We start from the raw sequence: 17,564 nt of genomic DNA on the forward strand, positions 1-17,564 counted from the left end.
GCAGCACCCAGCCCCCACCCTAAGATTTCTTTTTCACAATTTTGTTTTATAATGATTTCCATTTTTACCCCCGTGACCCAAAGTGAGACTTTTATTAAATCTCATCTTGCTTTTTCTAACATTATTTGCAGCAATAAAAATATTAGGACCCTAGTCGGTTGAAATAAACGGTAATTAAAATATCTCCAGAATGAGTAAGAAGGTCATAGAGTCTTCAGTCATATGCAAATGAGGTGCTCTGCTGAGTTGGTCCTGGATTGATGAAAGTCTGGCTGTGATTAAAACTGATGCATTCCTTCAGCTACAGTTTTGTCTACCATAATTCTATATGTCTATATTTATCAAACCAGACAAGACAAGGTTAAGTAAGGATTATGATGTGTTTAGAGATTAGGAGGAAGTCAGGTAAACTCTTAGGCTTCTTTTTTCTGTACCCAATAATAAAGGTTTTCAAATAGACATGACCAGGAAATTGAAATTCTTGGAGGGGAGATGGTTGGGAAACGCTCTCTCTATCTAGTGTGTTGTCATTTAGCCTGAGTGATTAGTTCATGCAATTTAGCAAATGAACCAAGCATGAAACTCAAATTACAAGAACAAACTCAGCAGACAAGAACAGCAATTTTGGCTTAAGTAGGTCTCATTTGAGAGAATATCATATACTTACAGTGGCAGAAAACTTACTAGCCTCTTTGCCTGCCACCTTATGAAAAACACAACATCAGTATAAATAGGTTTGTTTTTTATTGCTATTTGATCCAATCTATACCAAATTGTGGACCAGGACAGAGGTTACAAACTTAAGGCTTAATAACTTTTCTATTTAAAACTGTGAAACATCTTAACTTGAAACTTGGTATGACTGTAGTTTGAATATATCTTGATGAGTTTTTACTATCTATTTAATGCACATTTTAACATCAGGAAAACAAAGTCTTCAAGATATACTGGAACCCTATAGAGCATTGAACTTGTTTCTGCTTGGACCCAATATAAACAGTGGTTTGTTGATGTGAGCTTTTTTTTCATATGCAAGACAAATTAATAAAGGCAGTCACACTCTGATAAACGTATTCACTTGTCAAAAGAAAATAGCCTCAGCTGTAATGGATAGAAGGCTGGCTCTCTCAAAGCCCGAAATGGCCTTTCCATATCTGCAAGGGTTTAACTGTATTGCTAATCAATACCCGTTTTTCTGTAATTATTTGTCTGGTGCTGTGATTTCCTGCTTCGACAAGACACTTCTAAACCTGTTGTCTCTGTTGTCCAAACAAACGTCCTTTTAAATTCTACAGCAAAGAAGACAAAGCTCAAAACAAACAAACACTGCCACAACCCATATTATTTTTAAAGTCCATTATGCATTCTGGTCTTTTGAAGCTCTCCAGTGTTTGGCAATCAATCACTGGACCTCTTTGGAAATGTGACTCTTTGAAAATTTGCGTCTATTGTTTACGACTCTTCGGGCCTGCAGCGAGCAGTGCCAGACACCTGTCAGCAGTTTTGTAATCCACCAATGTCCTCTCAGCAGTGTGTTGAGTGGAGAGGCCAAAAAAGTATCTGGTTCAGAAAAGTCTCCCATAAGTAATTATATATACCTGGAGTGGCAGAATTCAACAGGACTTTTGCTTTAAAACCATGCTCACAAACACAGATGGGAACTGAAGTAGCACAACTGACACTTTTGTGTCAAAAAAATCTGGCAGACAGCAACTTGGAAAAAAGTGTGAAAGTAATGTGTAAAAATCTACTGTTGCTCTTAGTGTGTAAAATAGTTTCATTTTTTATTTCCTGTGTTCTGCAGTTAATTCAGCTGTTGGAACTTTGGTGGCCTTGTTGTTGTAACATTTTTCTCCCAACCAACTGCTTAAAGGTTAAGTCAGCAGGATTTTCCTGAAAATAAAATGTCAACTTTTACAGGAATAACCTTGCTCAATCATCACTTCTGGGCCTTAATAGGCATGTGTCAGCATCTGTGTCTGCCTCAGCCCTCTCCTCTGCCTGTTTGTTGATGTTTTTGTCGTAATGGGAAGTTTTTGGGCAGAAAGTAAGCGTGGTTACATCAGCCAATCACAGCATGCCTACTGCACAAGTGACTTTGCATGCTGATTAGCGAATAAAAGAAGCTATCCTAAGAGCACGGACGATGACAAAGTGAAGCAAACAAATAACCCAGTGATTAGCTTGTGCAAATATGTGAAGTCAGATGCACTGCTCTCAAGTCTCCTCCGCAAAGAGGTCATGCAGTCATGGTCGGGGGCAGTGGGTGTATGCTGCTGCTGGCACTGAGCCAAGGAGGAGGAGCCAAGTTTGAATTTGTGTTTACCAACAAGTAATAGAAATACCTGCAGACCCTGCCTTTAAATGTGCTGAACAACCCTGTGACTTAAATCTTTAAATGTGTCTTTGTGGGTCACACTTTGCCTCAGTTTGGCTTGTGCAGGGCTCTCTGGTGTCTTTAGAAATGTCATACATCTAATGCTTAAACATGGTGCATGTTGCATTTGCTGGTGACAGCATCTCATAAACAGTGGTTCCGGTAGGCCACTGAGTAAGCAATGGTTTCTGACCACTTGGCAGTTAAATCAGTCCGATATTTAATTAACAGGTCAAGAATATAAAATATAAGTACAAATGTGAGGGCACATGGAAGTGGGCATTTTCTTTTATCCAGTATGCACTAACTGTTAATTCAAGCCTTATATCTGCCTGGGGCCACACATATTTTACAGTTTTTCATTGGCAAATATATAAAGCTGCAAAGATCTTTGGGACTGGAGTTTCCCTTTCTCAGCTCAGACTGTTTATTTTGTCCAGTGCAGCAAAGTTTTATAAAACATCCTCTTGTACTAAAACTGCAGAGAATATTCAAAACTATTGACCTGTGAAATGTTCAGCCATAAAAACAGAGCAGTCTGCGCTTCAAGCTATCCTGACGTATTATTATTGGATAAACTGTCCAAAGATGCCATAAGACTCAGCCATTACACTTTTTTACCACCCACCTATCAATACTGTAATATAAGTCAGCACAGTACATAAAGTGGAAAGTCCACTGGGGGTGGATAATAAAGATAATGCCATTTCAGGACATTGCGTGTAGCATAGATAATGCTCGACATTTTCACAGACATCTGCTTTTGGAAGTATGTTGGTTTGCTGTTTTACTCAAAGCTGGATGAAAACATTAATCAGTTTTACTGACATGTCCAGAACTGAGGTACTTAGAGCAAAAGTAGTTTGTCTAGGTTCAGCTAAGAGACCACAACCAAAGTAAAGTGCCACAGTCAACACACATCATACGGAGAAAGCAGCTTTAAAACATTTTAATGCTGCACATTAATAGCAGCCCTCATTTGCTGCACCTTCATGGATCCTGCACTCATAAACAAAGTTTTCTAAACCTTTAGTAATTGAAAAAAAGTTACAAACTGACTGAAGTGGCAGAGCAGAGCCAGATTATTTCATTTTGAAACTGCAAAGACTGCAAATGAGGATCATTGAATGAGTTTATGACACTTAAATTGACTGGTTTGAGAAGTCAACCCAGTCACATACAGTCTTTAACTTGATTAAATCTCTTGCACAGATAATTAAACCATTATTATAGAGAACAAAATCCTACATGTTTAAATATTCTTATCAGATTTGTTAAAGAGCAGTTATTTTTAAAAAAAACATCATATTATTCTTACATATGCAGCACAACACAAACTCTTTTATCCACATGCAGGTTTAAATAATTTAACAATCATAGAGCGGCTGCAGCAAACAAACTGCTCTTCATTAAATAGGTTAAACAGTGCCGAGCTGACCAGCTGACCTCAGTACTGTGAGCTGTTGACCTGTCTTGGATATGATCCTTAAATAGCCTGACCTCAGTTTCTACCCACAATCCCTCAGTCTTGCATCTAACCGCATCCTCTCATTCCCAGGTGACCCCAGTACTGATCTATGAAAGCAGGAGGCCTTATCTGTCCACTGTGGATTTCCACAATAGTGACAAGGCTTTTCTCTCTGGACTGGCGAGCTGCAGGGCCTCCACTGACCAACAGAAAGAGATAAAACGCACAAGCAGAAGAGCCCTTCGTGAAGGGTTTTGCTGCTTTATGTCATCATCAGATAAAGAAATCTGTTTAAAGCTCTTTTTATTCCAATATCTGTCCCAAATTTTCTCGTACCCACCTACAATGATTTTTTGTTTAATCTAAAAACATGCATACTGCTACAAACAGAATTTTTGTGCACTTGTGGGTTTCAGTTTACCAGCTGTATTTTTTTTTTTAGCTTGCAAAGTAAGTATAATTATTTCACAATACATTATAATTACATGAGCGAATGAAGTGGGAGTTGAGTTTGCTTAGTTGTACCCAGTATTTAAAAGCATTTCCTTGTAGGGCAGTTTAAGCTTGATCTTTTTTTCCTTCACACAAAACTGTTCTTGTTATTTTTCCTATAACTGTTGGTATTGTGGTATTATTTCATCAATGGTTGCAGCTTGATTTTAGGGTGTAAACCTAGATCTAACCAGACACTAATGCTGGTATTCTGAAATTAGCTGGTATTATATTGCTTTTTTCCCCCAGGGACTGTTTTGATATGCAATCAAATCTTCATTCAGACATTTGAACGATGTCTGAACCTCACATCAGGCGGAGGAGAACTAATAATCAGGCTTTTCCCATGTTAAACACTAATGTCATCCAATCATGAAGCCGCCACACAGGTGTCAGTTTGTTAATCCTGGCAACAAACTGCACTGCTAATCTGAAAATAAGCCCCATGCAATCAGCAATTGGCTGAATCAGTCAATACACATACACACTTACCGCAGACACAAAATCCTTTGTGAAACAGATCATTAAAGAAAAACAACATTTGCCCCAGTACCTTCTACAATACATCATTTCACTGCTGGTTTGAACTCTTCTCCGTGTCCTATCTACATTATCGGGCCTTCTTAAGAGATTCACCTGACAAAAATGAGTTAATGAGTCAAATTAACACAAATAATCACTACGCAATTGTCTTTGCATCAGTGCAAATTATTGCATTTACTTTTCCTCATTAATTAATTTGAGGAATTTCACATAAGCTATATGTGCATATGGTTACAGTTTCACATCTCCAGTTTTGCTGCATTTAATCCTGTCCTGTTTCCCAGTTTTAGCTCCAGCACAAAAGGATGCAAAACCTTGAGCTGATAGCACCCTGTCAATACTTGTCAAGTGTTTGATTCCAGCCTGTGATAGCCTTCATCCTGATTAGTTTTCTATCCAGCCTGGCCCTCTTAGAAGTCAGGTCCAAATCATTGATGCTTGTAAAGTCAATGACTATCTCCTGAATTCCCCTCCTGAGAAAATAGCTTGTTTTGTTGCTGAATGAGTCAGGAGGCAAATTGTACAGCCCCTCTATGCAGACCGGCTGTGTAGGTGGTTGCTGGTATGACTTTTACTGTGCTTAAAATAAACCTGCTCATCCAGGGTAGCAATTACGTTGTCATTATGGTGGCATTGCAATTATGGCCCCCTTTCTCACTGCAGCCTCAATGTATAAAGGTGTATTCAATTTGGTATGCCTTGAAAAGACTGTAGGTTGTGGTAGGAAATGAATTGCTTTTACAGTTCAACCTTAGAATATCAAAAATTAAGATTTTCAGGTTGGTTGCTAAACAAATACTCTTTAATTGCATACTCCTGATTCATCTCCTTCAACAGCTAAAAATAGAATAATAGAAAGATGTGTTGTTTCAGCATTTCTCCCTGACTTGCTATGGAAAAATACAATCTGGGCCACTCAGTCATTTATTTGATTGACATGTTCAATAACCGGTTTCACTAGAAAAGGCGTCCAGGGTGCAAATTTTAGCACTGACATGGGACTTCTCATTATGGAGGTGTTGCCAGAAAGTGGCAGAAAAAAACAATACAGATATTGTCGCACAGAAAGCATCAAGCTAAATCAGATTTAAAGACAAGAAAAGCGAGCTCAAAGGGCCAAACAAAGGCTACTGATGTACAGCAGCATGCACGGAGAGAAAGCCCTCAGGTTGAGGATGCAACCTATACATAGGTGGTTGTAGAAGCCTTAAGGTTACTGTGAGGTTGATTTCAGCCATTACCCACTCATATCAAGCCAAACGAGTGAAAATGGTAAAGCACCTGCCCACAGCAAGCAGAGAAGAGTGGAGGCTGGTAACAAGCCTCCATCGACCTCATTAGGTCGTAGGGAAGCTCCAACCTAACAACCAGACTTGTCTCTTGTGAGGCTGCATACTACCCTGTATGTGTGTGTGTGTGTGCGGGAGAGAGAGAGAGAGAGAGAGACATCCATCTGTGGTTTCTTTTCCATTACAAACTCCCGAAACACACTCACATAGGAATGGATTCAGGTGCACACAATGTACAGTATCAGCTCCTGCTTTTTCCTGACACACCCTGCCTGCTCAACACAGTAAGCCCCAGGTAAACCAAGTCACATGCCCTGCTGCAACTGGTAAGCAACTACTCAGCTGTTTTTTTCTTCCCTTTTTTTTATTAAATAAAATGTTTAGGTCAGGGTTTCTACCACCTGGACCATACTTAAGCTTCATGTCCTGACACCTCAGATCATAATTAAGAATTCACACACTGACCATTGGCCACAGAGGCACTGGATATGCAATGAAGCTAGCAGATTAATTGCAATACTGATGTGCAGATCCATGGCTTTAGTATTGATATTAGCTAAATATAAACTGAGCATTGTCAATAGAGCAAGCATTCCAGCTCTCAGACACACAGTCACTGAGCATGTCGCATGATTTGGCTGCTTTTCTCTTCGCTTCATGAGACCGTGGCCGGTAGAAATATGTGAAGCATAGCTGGTGGCTTTAATTAATTCGACAAATACAGGGCTGCCTTCAAAGCAGAGGGAGAGGAGTGTGACCCAGAGAAATTTCAGTCATAAGTAAGTTATTTTTAGTCAGATCTTGTAACCCCAGCTGAAACCTAAATGCTCTGCTGACTAACTTCATGTTGTATATGTCTTCTTTTTCCTTTTAATTAAAAGTTTGAGACTCACAACTCGGCTCATGTCGATGTGTGCCCTGTCACATGCTACACGCTGCAAAGGCTTAACAAAATGTTCTCTGTTTCCAAGAGACAACTGGAAACATGTTTTTATGAGTTTTCTTGCCTGTGTGGATAGGATCTGATTTGGAGCAGTAGCTGCCCGCAGTTCTGCAGCCTTTTAAAAAAATGCAATAATATCTCCTAGTTTACTTTCTTTTACAAAAATGTAGTAGAAGTTGTTTGATTTTGAGTAATACTGTGTGATTTACATAAATTTCATCTTTAGTTTGGTTGTTGGTTAACTGCAGAATATCAAAATATATCACAATATTGCGGTATTGTGATACATCGCAATACATCCACTATCTTGGATGTAGTCTCCCCGACGTCATCCATCTGTTTCTGAAACAGATTTTGAAGCAAATTGGCTATCATGGCCACATTGGTAGTGGCAAAGGCTTCAAAGACAGCTATGAGGTGCCCGTCAGTCATGTGACCTGAGCTATGCCTATGATTTGGTGAGCTCCTGACCTTAATATCCTCTGAACTGCCGACTTGGAAAAAAAATGCATCCCCTGTACAGTGTGTGCCGATAGTTAACTTAGCGATTCAGATAGGAGACATTTTTTGTACCATGCTGTAAATAGTTTAATTACTGCTTTGAAAATGGCTTTTTTTGGATTGGTATGTCTGTGACTTATGGTACTTCCGGAGCCAGCCTCAAGTGGACACTGGAGGAACAGCAGAATTTAGCACTCCCACATTGTGTCTTCCACACATATTCTTAGACCGAAGGCCTCTGCTTGATCTTGGCCCAAGTATCGCAATGCATATTGTATCATGAGGTTTTCGCCAATATTCACCCCTAATGCTGAAGACTGTGATAAATAGCAAGTGACTAAGCTTATAATGCTGCTGTTTATGAATGATGGGATCTTTGTTAAGGCTGGGTAGATACTGATTTCTTGAATCACATCGACAATTTTAAAGTCAGGCTAAATTTTTTTTGGCTTGATGATGCGCAGGGGCACAAGAGCCAATCATGGCCCTGTCAGCTAACCTTGACTGGTCGTCTTTGTGCCTCTTCAGCCTCTCTCTGCTACAGGATAGTTTGACTTTCCACTTCTGTTTTATGAGTGTAAACACACCCTGTAAATTGTTCGCTCCATTTTGACTAAAGTATTTTTACATGAAGCTATGGATAATTTTGTATTTTTAATGGCACTGTATTTGGCACACATGATTGTGAGGCTGTCCTTATGGTTTTATGTCATGGCCCCCTTTTCCAGTGCCACAGGGTGGACAAGATTCTCCAACAGCAGTATACAAAGGTTCAAGCACTGCAGAAGTGGCTGATCATCAGCTGCTCTGGTTGAATTGATTATCTTCTCACCACAACTGCACTGCTCCACCGTACAATTGGAAGTGATCAGAGACCACCACATCTATACAGTCCTCAGTCACTTCTTTTGTTCTGCCTCAGAGTGGGATTGCTGTTATTACATGCAGTATGTCCAAGTGACCCAGGTCAATAAGGGTCAATAATGAGCTTTCTTTTTTGGAATAACCTCCATCCTATTCAGGTGTAAAAGCACTTAAAGGTCTCATATTCTGCTCCTTTTCTGCAGTTTAATATGGATCATTGATGTCTTCATGAAATGGTAGTAACATGTTTTGTTTCCAAAAAGCCAATAAATCAAGCACAGCAGCATTGTTTCCAGGCTCTCATAGCCCCTCTGTTCAGAACGCTCTGATTTAGTGGGCGTGACCTTCATATGTAAATGAGCCACCGCTGATACCGCCCCGCTCTTCCACGTCACTGAGAGCGGTGCCACAAGCTCAGAATGCACAATGTTAAGAAAACAGCGAAGCTCGTTTACCGTAACTTTACAGGCTAAAACAACAGGATAACCGCAGCTAAAGTTAGCATCCTGAAGCTAACACAAAGACAGGGGGACCTGGATTCAGGACCAGTCTATTCGCTAGCCCTCTGTTGTACTGTCCAAAGTTAGAAAAGCAGTCGGCCGTGAAGTGACTAGCACACACATGCACAGTTTTACTGAGTGTAGCTGGCACATTTCCCTCATAAATGAACTCTAGCCACTTAGTCTTGTCTTAGAGATGATGATGAGATGGGAAGCTTGAGCATGGAAGTATGTGGCTGTTAACAGCCAAAAACAAAGCAGTGATTGCTCTTTGACTTTGGCATTCTCCTCCCGCAAGGAGGAGATTGGACGTGGAGGGGGTTTGGGGGTATCTGCTCCGGTGGACCAATCAGGTCTTCAAATCTTAACAGCTCATTTAAGGTCAGGATTTTACATTCACAAGCACTACTAAGTACAGGTTTTGTCATTAAATATCACATTTGTGGGCTGGGAGGAAAGCCAAAGACCCACAAATTTCACTAAAAGACTCAATAAAGTGATTTTTGAATAATATGGGACCTTTAAAGACAATTCCACAGTGTGGGCCTGAGAGTGTTGTATACAACTTTGACCAGCAACACTTGGTGATTTCATGTCGAAAAACACAAAGTCAAAGTCATTTTTTTTTACAACAAGGTGTCCCTGTTTCAACCTGTATCTTTTTTTTTCCTGACCATCCCAAGATATTAATGCTCGCTGACCTCCTTCACCAGCCTTTGATTCTCCATATCTCTCTGCCATATCATGCTGGGCAGGAAGTGTACTGTTTGCTTTTCTGAAATGGTCAGCTTGAAATGGCTACCTTTCATTTTGTGTTGAAGGGGGTTGGTAGAATTCATTGAAAGACATGGTGACAGTAGCCATTAGTGTTACAAAAACATTTTTTATAGACATATACTTCAGTCAGCAACCCTGCAAAGAAACCAATGCCATTTGATTTATGAAACCATTAGTTGACAGGTCCCATACTTTTTTAAACTATGGACATATTTTGTTCTCATGTTAAGTGTTCCAGCTTTTTCTATTGTAAGTTTTGCTGTTTATTATTTCAAAGATGTGTCTTTAGGTTTTTCTATTTTCAGTAATAGCCTTGGAAAAAAGAAATGTTTCTTTGACCATTTGGTGCAAAAAGTACTGACACTGACAGCTGGATCCATGCTTGCTTTGTTTAACATACCAAGGCTGTATTAGAAAATGTCAAGGAGGCTGCAGCTAAAAGGCTGTGTGGTTCCACCCCTTGCCTTCATTTAGCTATTGATGTGAGATTGAAAAAGGTGAGAAATGAGTTCTCACCCCTCTTTTTTCTCATTTTCACTTAAGTGAAAAGAAAATCTTTAGAGAATGGTGCTGTTAGTTTTTCTTTGCAAACCTTAAGGGTGTGTGTGTGTGTGTGTGTGTGTGTGTGTGTGTGTGTGTGTGTGTGTGTGTGTGTGTGTGTGTGTGTGTGTGTGTGTGTGTGTGTGTGTCAGGCACCATCTGCTGGAGTATGAATGATCTTAAAGTAGTGCTGTTAATTTAAGGGCTATGGGGAGACCACACACCCACATCCACATGTTGTTCCAGACTCAACACACCACACAGACAGATCATTGGAAGGAAATTTCTCTTCTCCTGGGAAATCCTGTTGCTCTTAATCCTCATTCCTACTTCCCATAGTCCCCTGTCAATCCTTACATATTGTCTGTCATTCTAGTGATCCAGATTGTTTATTGTAATGTTCAAAGAGCTTCTCTCTAACCTGAAAGGTTCTGCGGGAGCCAAAACCAGTTAGGAGACTCTCTGTTCAATGACTCCCATCAAGCACGTGTGTCTGAACTCAGACATGCAGTATGATTGTGCACAACAAATCACCTGCCAACCTGACTGTTACCTAACTGTTGCAAACACACTCACATGCGTCTCAGGGGAATACTGCGTAGTTCCAAGCAAAGCAAGTAATGGTTCTTTGCACACAGCCTGGGTTCTGTCTGCCTGTTGTTCATATCTCAAAGGATCAAGGCCAATGGGCTGCTTTTAAACTGCAAAGACGTCTTTTTAGCACCTTCTACATTTGCATGTGCATTTATGGTAATAAAGTCATATGTGTGCACACATTGGGTGTCATATAAAAAATACTTTCCATTAACAGACAGTCTCCATTGTTTCTGCATTAAACTCCAAAGTGAGGTTTCCTAGGCACACAACACACCACTTTATACATCACACAAATCGATATAACATGGACACACCATTAACGCACAAACACACACGCTTTCTGACATAACTTTGTCAGCATATAACTGTATCCTGGAGCATAACCAGATCTTGATGGATCTCCTATATGACTCCTGACCTAATTGGCTCCTCCACCCTTCAGTGATGGCTCAGGTCCCCTGAGTGCTGACATTATGACATGCAGGGGAACGGAGAGGAAATTAAGAGAGGACCTAGGCCAGGAAACAGTCACACAGATCTAATATAGTTATATTATTTACTTTTCAAAACACTTTGGGGCTTTTAAAGCATGAATACACACAACAAGGCATGCAGGAGCAGTAGTGTTGATGCTACGGAGCTGGTGGACTAACCAAGAAGTATGACAAAACCACACAGCCATACCTCTGCTACTTAGAGAAGCCTATCTTTACAATATCTTGGCCTTGGAGGCCATTCTGAGCTTCCAGATAGTACGCTTCAGCCAAAAAGCAAAACTATTTTTTTTTTCTTTATCTTAACTCACTTTGGTTTCCAGCAGACCCACACGCAAAGGTCACTGCAGCTCCAGTGTTCATTCCTCTGCCTTTGCTGTTTATTCTGGTCCAAACAATGCACCCTCTGGGTTTTATTTCTTTAGCTTAAATTGACAGAATTGTGCGACACAACTGCTGCTTCAGTGCATCATGGGCCTTCTTTGCTTTGTATTAAGAAAGTGTCTGTGGATGTTGACATTTAGGGGGTTAACTATTTTGAAAAGCATGACAAATAACAGGCAATGTAGAAAGTCAGCAAGATGAAGAAGAAGAAAACCTTGTAATTCTTAGAGAATGACCACACCAAAAAAGCTTTCTAGCATTAGCGTCTTCATGCCATATTTTCTCACCATGACAGTGATGGCAAAATCAGCCCTTGTACACTGGGACATTGTTGGCAACACGCAACAGGGGTTGGCCTGACACAAGGCAACTCCAGCTCAGTGTTTAGGTCTGGTTGTTGAGGAGGTGCACCGCCAAGAGCAGGCAACTGGATGCGGGAAGGTCTTCTTGCAGACAGAACAAGGGCAGTGGATGAGATGGGAGGGAGTTGAGAAGAGGAAGTTCTCCTGGAAAGAGTTGTGGGGCATGGTACCATGTCCTACCATCCCCCAATAACCTCAACCAAGGTACAGAGTAGACCCTACATGCCCCCTCTGCCCCCATCCCCGGCAAACCAAAAGCATATCCTGACTATGGCCAACTAGGATGGGCACAAGACTGGAGGTTGGTGGAAGATCTGAACTGAAGGGTATTCTGCCTTGCAGAGATAGCCGCTACGAACCTCAGACTAGACCTTGTGCTTTGATCTATATTTCTTCATACTGTATTTATCATAGAGCTCACCATGCCCTGGGAAGATGCAGTGGAGGAGGACTATGAAAGCAAGAGCCTTAGGCATAGCGAGCTGGCAACTGATGCTGTGCAGTGAAGCTGGTAAACTAAAGCTTGCTCAGTGGAAGTCAGCTGCAGAGGCTTTCTGGGCAGATCAGCAACCAGGGTGCTTAAGGATTTAGGAATTTGCAGCCTAGCCCAACCCCAAGCCATCAATGCTTTCTCAGGTCAAGCTGAACAGGCTAGTCAGTGGATCTGGTTTAAGAGGAGAGACACTTCCTGGGCCCCAAATAACACCACAAGCCTAAGATAACTTCCAGGACAGAACTCACCACTGTAAGGTGAGCCCCTAACCTCCAAAACCCCAGACCCCATCCCTCGGACCCCATACCCTCTACCCTAACCGGGGTTTTTATCCCTCTCTAGCTTATACAGAGGCAACAGACCAAATTCTGGTTTGTTTGCCATTTCAAAATTTGACCAAGTCGCTTTATCTGAAAACATATGTGACATTGAGTTGAGGCTCATTAAAGAAGTTTCATAATCAAATCAAAATTATTTTTTAGCCTGTTTTTAGTGGATGTCAACATTAGAATATTACTGAATTTTTTCATTTGAATTTCGATAACAATGTTTTGAAGCTTATGGAAAAGTTAGAAATCTCATAACTGGAAATGTTGAAAAATTTTCATTCAGAAGGTTTGAAATACAAAAATGTTCAACTTTTTCTTTTCCCCAATACTTGTACACTCAGTACAGTGCTGCATGCCCAGAGGAAAAATGCCTTTGGCTCTGCTAAACTGTTTTAGAAGCTCAAGCTGCTTTGGTAATGGCCACCTGCAGGGCTATGTTGGAATTGGGTTTTTCTCATTTTCTTATTGACAGATACTACACAGACTGTTAGGAATCCTTGGCCACGTGGTTCCAGCTACCCTGTGGGTGGGTGTTGATGGATGAGGAAGGATGAGGTCAAATCGTTGACGTTTGACGTCAATGATTAGGTGAAAGTCCGGCATAAGTTTAGCTGGAAAATACAATCAGTACCTTCAGACAGCTTGTCAGCAGATCAAAGCACAAGGTGCACTAAAACTTCCTGTCATACAGCTGTGTGCCACAGCATCATCAAAGACAAAGATACAAAGAAACAGAACAGAGAAACACAGGAACAGAATCAAATCCCTGGACCTTAAACACCTCAGATTCTCTGCCCTCCCACCTCACCCATTCTGCAATCACAAGCGGAGAAGAAGCAGCACAGCAGCAACAAGACAGCAATAAGACATCACCCATATGACGCCGCTCTGTGAGAAGGAAAAGGCCAAAACAAGTTTTAGGTCACCTGCAAAGTTGGGTCACACTTGCCGACCCAGCTCTTTTTGTGTTAGGGTTAGGCCTGTAGGGCTAAGGTTAGGTGAGATAAGGTAAGTTATGGTCAGAGTAAGCATTGCGTCATGTAGGTGTAGGGTTAGGGTTAGAAAACTAGACTTTTGGGGCCAAGTTTCTTTACTTAACGGATGAATCCCCATACACATTTTTATAGTTTGACTGAGGACAGTGGAAGTGACATTGGTTTCACTTTGAGTTTCTGGCAACCCAAACCCAGCATCTCTTCTTTTTTTTTTTCATAAAAAATGTTGATTTAGTTAGCCTGAGTGAAAAATATTAATGTATGTTTCTTCATGTTCTAGATATTTTCCTTTATGTATTTTTTTTTACATAATATAATAATTTTAGTATAATCTGAAAAATTAATGGCTTACCCTTTCTGGTATAGGCCACCAGGGACAGGTTGTAAATTGAATAGGTTATATGTTACTAGTTGTTGGTGTTTGCTCCAAAAATGTTGTGTGTTCTTACTTTGATCCATTTAAACCAAACACTTCAAGTGCTTAAAATTAAATAGCAACAACATTTTTTTTTTGTGAACCACCCATTACACATATTCCCACAAATGTTAGATCTTGGGCTGATTACCCTCAATGCTTTAGGTGCATATTTTACAAAATACTCTTACTGTTTTTATCAGAGATTAGAATGTCATCTGGCTTCCAGGTGTTTCTGTGTTATAAATGAGATTGTGATTTTACAGGCTGCATCAAATGTGGGCATCAGAGCCACGTCAACAAACATTTGTTTTGGTTTGTATCTGGCTTTAATAAGCACAGGCAGCTTCACGCTGTTGATTTTGTCCAATCCCTGTCATCTCTCCTGGGAGCTGCGTGTTGAATCCAAATGTCACTGTGGACTGACCAGCTGCATCCAGTGACTTGGCTCTAAACACTGTAATTATTGCGCTAATAATAAGCCGGATCCTGCTTAAGACCATCTCAATGTAAATAATCCTCATGTAAGTTTAGCTTTGACAATGTTAAATAATGGCAGATATCCTCAAGATATGCTCAAAAATCCTTGTGAATGTTGTCTTTTTCTGGTACCATTTCAATACAACCATGCTCAGAGACATGTCTGTTTAGTCTGGGGGCGTCCAGAAGATTTGATCCAATAATAAATCTGTCTTTGTCAAACAGCTGGAGCTGACAAGCACACCACCAGGCAGCTTTGCTAAAGCTGTTTTCCCCTCAAAGAGTGACAGATCAGGGACAGTAAGCTGAAGAATCCATATGGATGAACATTATCTCACGATTGTAGTAGTACAGGCAATGTGGGCAGAAAATACAGAAAACATCTCATTCAAGTCAATTTCTTTGTATTTATCTGAAGATGCATTCACTGGATTAGTTGTTTAACCTGCCTTTATTCTATAGGTCTTTATACCCAAGGAGAGTTGACATGCTTGCAAATAGAATCTAAGAGTTCCTCTTGTGCAAAGCAAACAGCTTGTATGTTTTGACCAGACAAGAGATAATAAAGCATCACATTCTGTTCCCCTTTCACCTTAGTTCTTTCTGTCTGTATTTACTGATTCATGAAGAAAGTCGTATAGCAGAATATTCACTGCACCAGCATCATTATCATTTGGCTCTTCTCTGTCCCATGTTATACAAGGCAAATGGCTCAAAATACATACTTCCAAAATAAATGAAACGGTTTAAAACTGTAAGTTTGCAGCCCAGAGTTAGAAGAGAGAGGTCAAAATGTAAAAAAAAAAAAATAGTATGCAAAGTTAGATTTCCGTAAATCACGTTTAGGTCAGCCATAATAACAGCTGTCTTCAAGTTGTCAGAGCTGGATACAGGACGGGCTGTTCAGCCTGAAACAGCCATCACCTGTCCTGCACTCAAACCTGTGTGGAGCGCACACTGCCTCTGGAGAACCAGGCATTAATAACAAACTGGAAAGCACAAACAGGTCTAAAATCAGCGCTCCGTGGGCTGGGACAAACAGCATGACACAGGCACACTGCCACTGCTCGGAAACACACAACGCAGGGCACTTCCCTGAAATAGACTAGAGACAAGGGAGTAAATATTTGCTTTCAGTTGTTTTACGTCGAAGACCAGCCCGGATCAATATTGCATTTTAAACAATCGACGTGAACATAAACCCCCACTGTGATGCATAGGAGTGTTTGTGACATATTCATAGTCCCTGCGCTAAGGCGCGCGGACTCAGTACTACATCACGGTCAGACTAGTGGTGTTCATTCGGGAGTGAATAAATATCGGATAAAAGGTGAGGCACAGCCTGTCACCAGCCGCTTCAAAATCACCTTGAAAATTAATTCCCCAGGAATCACGGCCAATAAATCACTTTGTATCATCCTAAATCTCCCGTTAGGGCGGCTGAAGTGGTGCGCCTGTCTCTGCTCGGAAGTCATACTCTACTCTAACAGCCTCGCACATTATTGTAGGACTTAAGCAGACTGAAACTTAAGGTAATCTTTTTTTTTCAGTGCGTTCAGAGGAAAAGAAATGGTCTTACCTTCACGCCATAAGTTTGATTGAATCTTTGTTTCAACAGACACCGGCTGTTAAATCCAAAAGCTCCAACAGTGATCTCTCACAGTATCCTTCATTTGCTTCTCACATTGTTTACTTTTTGAGGATAAAACGAGTTGGTGCTGTGGCCCAGGTGCGAGTCATCGGCACAGGCTGACAGATGGATAAGTACCGAAGTCGGAGCCAAAATAAGAAAATAAAAAATAAAAATTGAATATATAAAAGATTTAAATCATCAAGTGCATTAAGCAAATAATGTGAGGAATTGTTTTCATCAGATTATTTTTCCTCAAAAGAATTTGAAAAGAGGTTTAAACTGCGCGGTGACTGTGTGGCGATCCAGAGCTTTACGCACGGAGCTACCTTCAGCAGTGACGAAGGAAGGAGCGCGGCGACTGTAAAGAAGTGAAGATTCAAGGCGGGGTTACATCTGCTTAAACGCTCAGAGGAACGTATGTCTCCTATAGTGCCACGGTAATGGCTGAGACCTTATATCAACCCGTGTTTTTTTTTTCGTACGACACTTTGTGAAACAAGCAGCGCGTTATACTTGGAAGAAAATAATTGCAAGGCACAAACATGGGGACATGGAGTGTTCCCTTTCCCTCTAGTGTGGAGCAGGACGGAATTTGAAAATGAAACATCTTAATGTTCAGTGGACCACACAGTCGTGTTTGGGAGTGTGTCAGACTAACTCTGAGAGAAACCCGTGAGAAATGGTGATTAAGTGGCAAAAAACTGATATAATCAGACTGTGATGGGGGATACGTTGGTATTGATTTATGTATTTTATTCTAGAAACCTTCCACAATTGGAGATTTTAGTTTTCCATGTTAATTAACCAAAGTGATATTCTGTCCCTTTTCTCCGCTGATAAAATTACACTGGAAGTGATTTTCAAGTCCTCCGATCTCTGCTGGCTCTCATCCTCGCCATCCAATCAGAAACCAGTTTACACAGGGGATGCTCTGTGAATGCAATTAACTAGCTGAAGAGATAGAAATCCAGTTGTTTCCCGGTGCCCCGAGGGCAAGCGTTGAGGAACAATGTAGAGTGAATTTCACACGAAGTGAGATTGATTTAAGCCTTAAGATTCCGAGACGCACCCAGCTCATATAAAGAGAC

General features: G+C 40.8%; 1 protein-coding gene across 1 annotated transcript in view; it reads right to left on the reverse strand.

The window, feature by feature from the left end:
• drd2a (dopamine receptor D2a) overlaps window positions 1-16,822 on the reverse strand; it is a 51,804-nt gene extending 34,982 nt beyond the window's left edge. Inside the window, exon 1 of the mRNA XM_074680281.1 lies at window positions 16,423-16,822. The gene's annotated coding sequence lies outside the window, so the exon portion shown is untranslated. The remainder of the gene's footprint in view (window positions 1-16,422) is intronic.
• Window positions 16,823-17,564: the final 742 nt, after the last annotated feature.

This window comes from Halichoeres trimaculatus, unplaced genomic scaffold (genome assembly GCF_033239565.1).
Source record: "Halichoeres trimaculatus isolate MK-OKI-2021-1 unplaced genomic scaffold, fHalTri1.1 fHalTri1_scaffold_9, whole genome shotgun sequence".
NCBI classification, from domain to species: domain Eukaryota; kingdom Metazoa; phylum Chordata; class Actinopteri; order Labriformes; family Labridae; genus Halichoeres; species Halichoeres trimaculatus.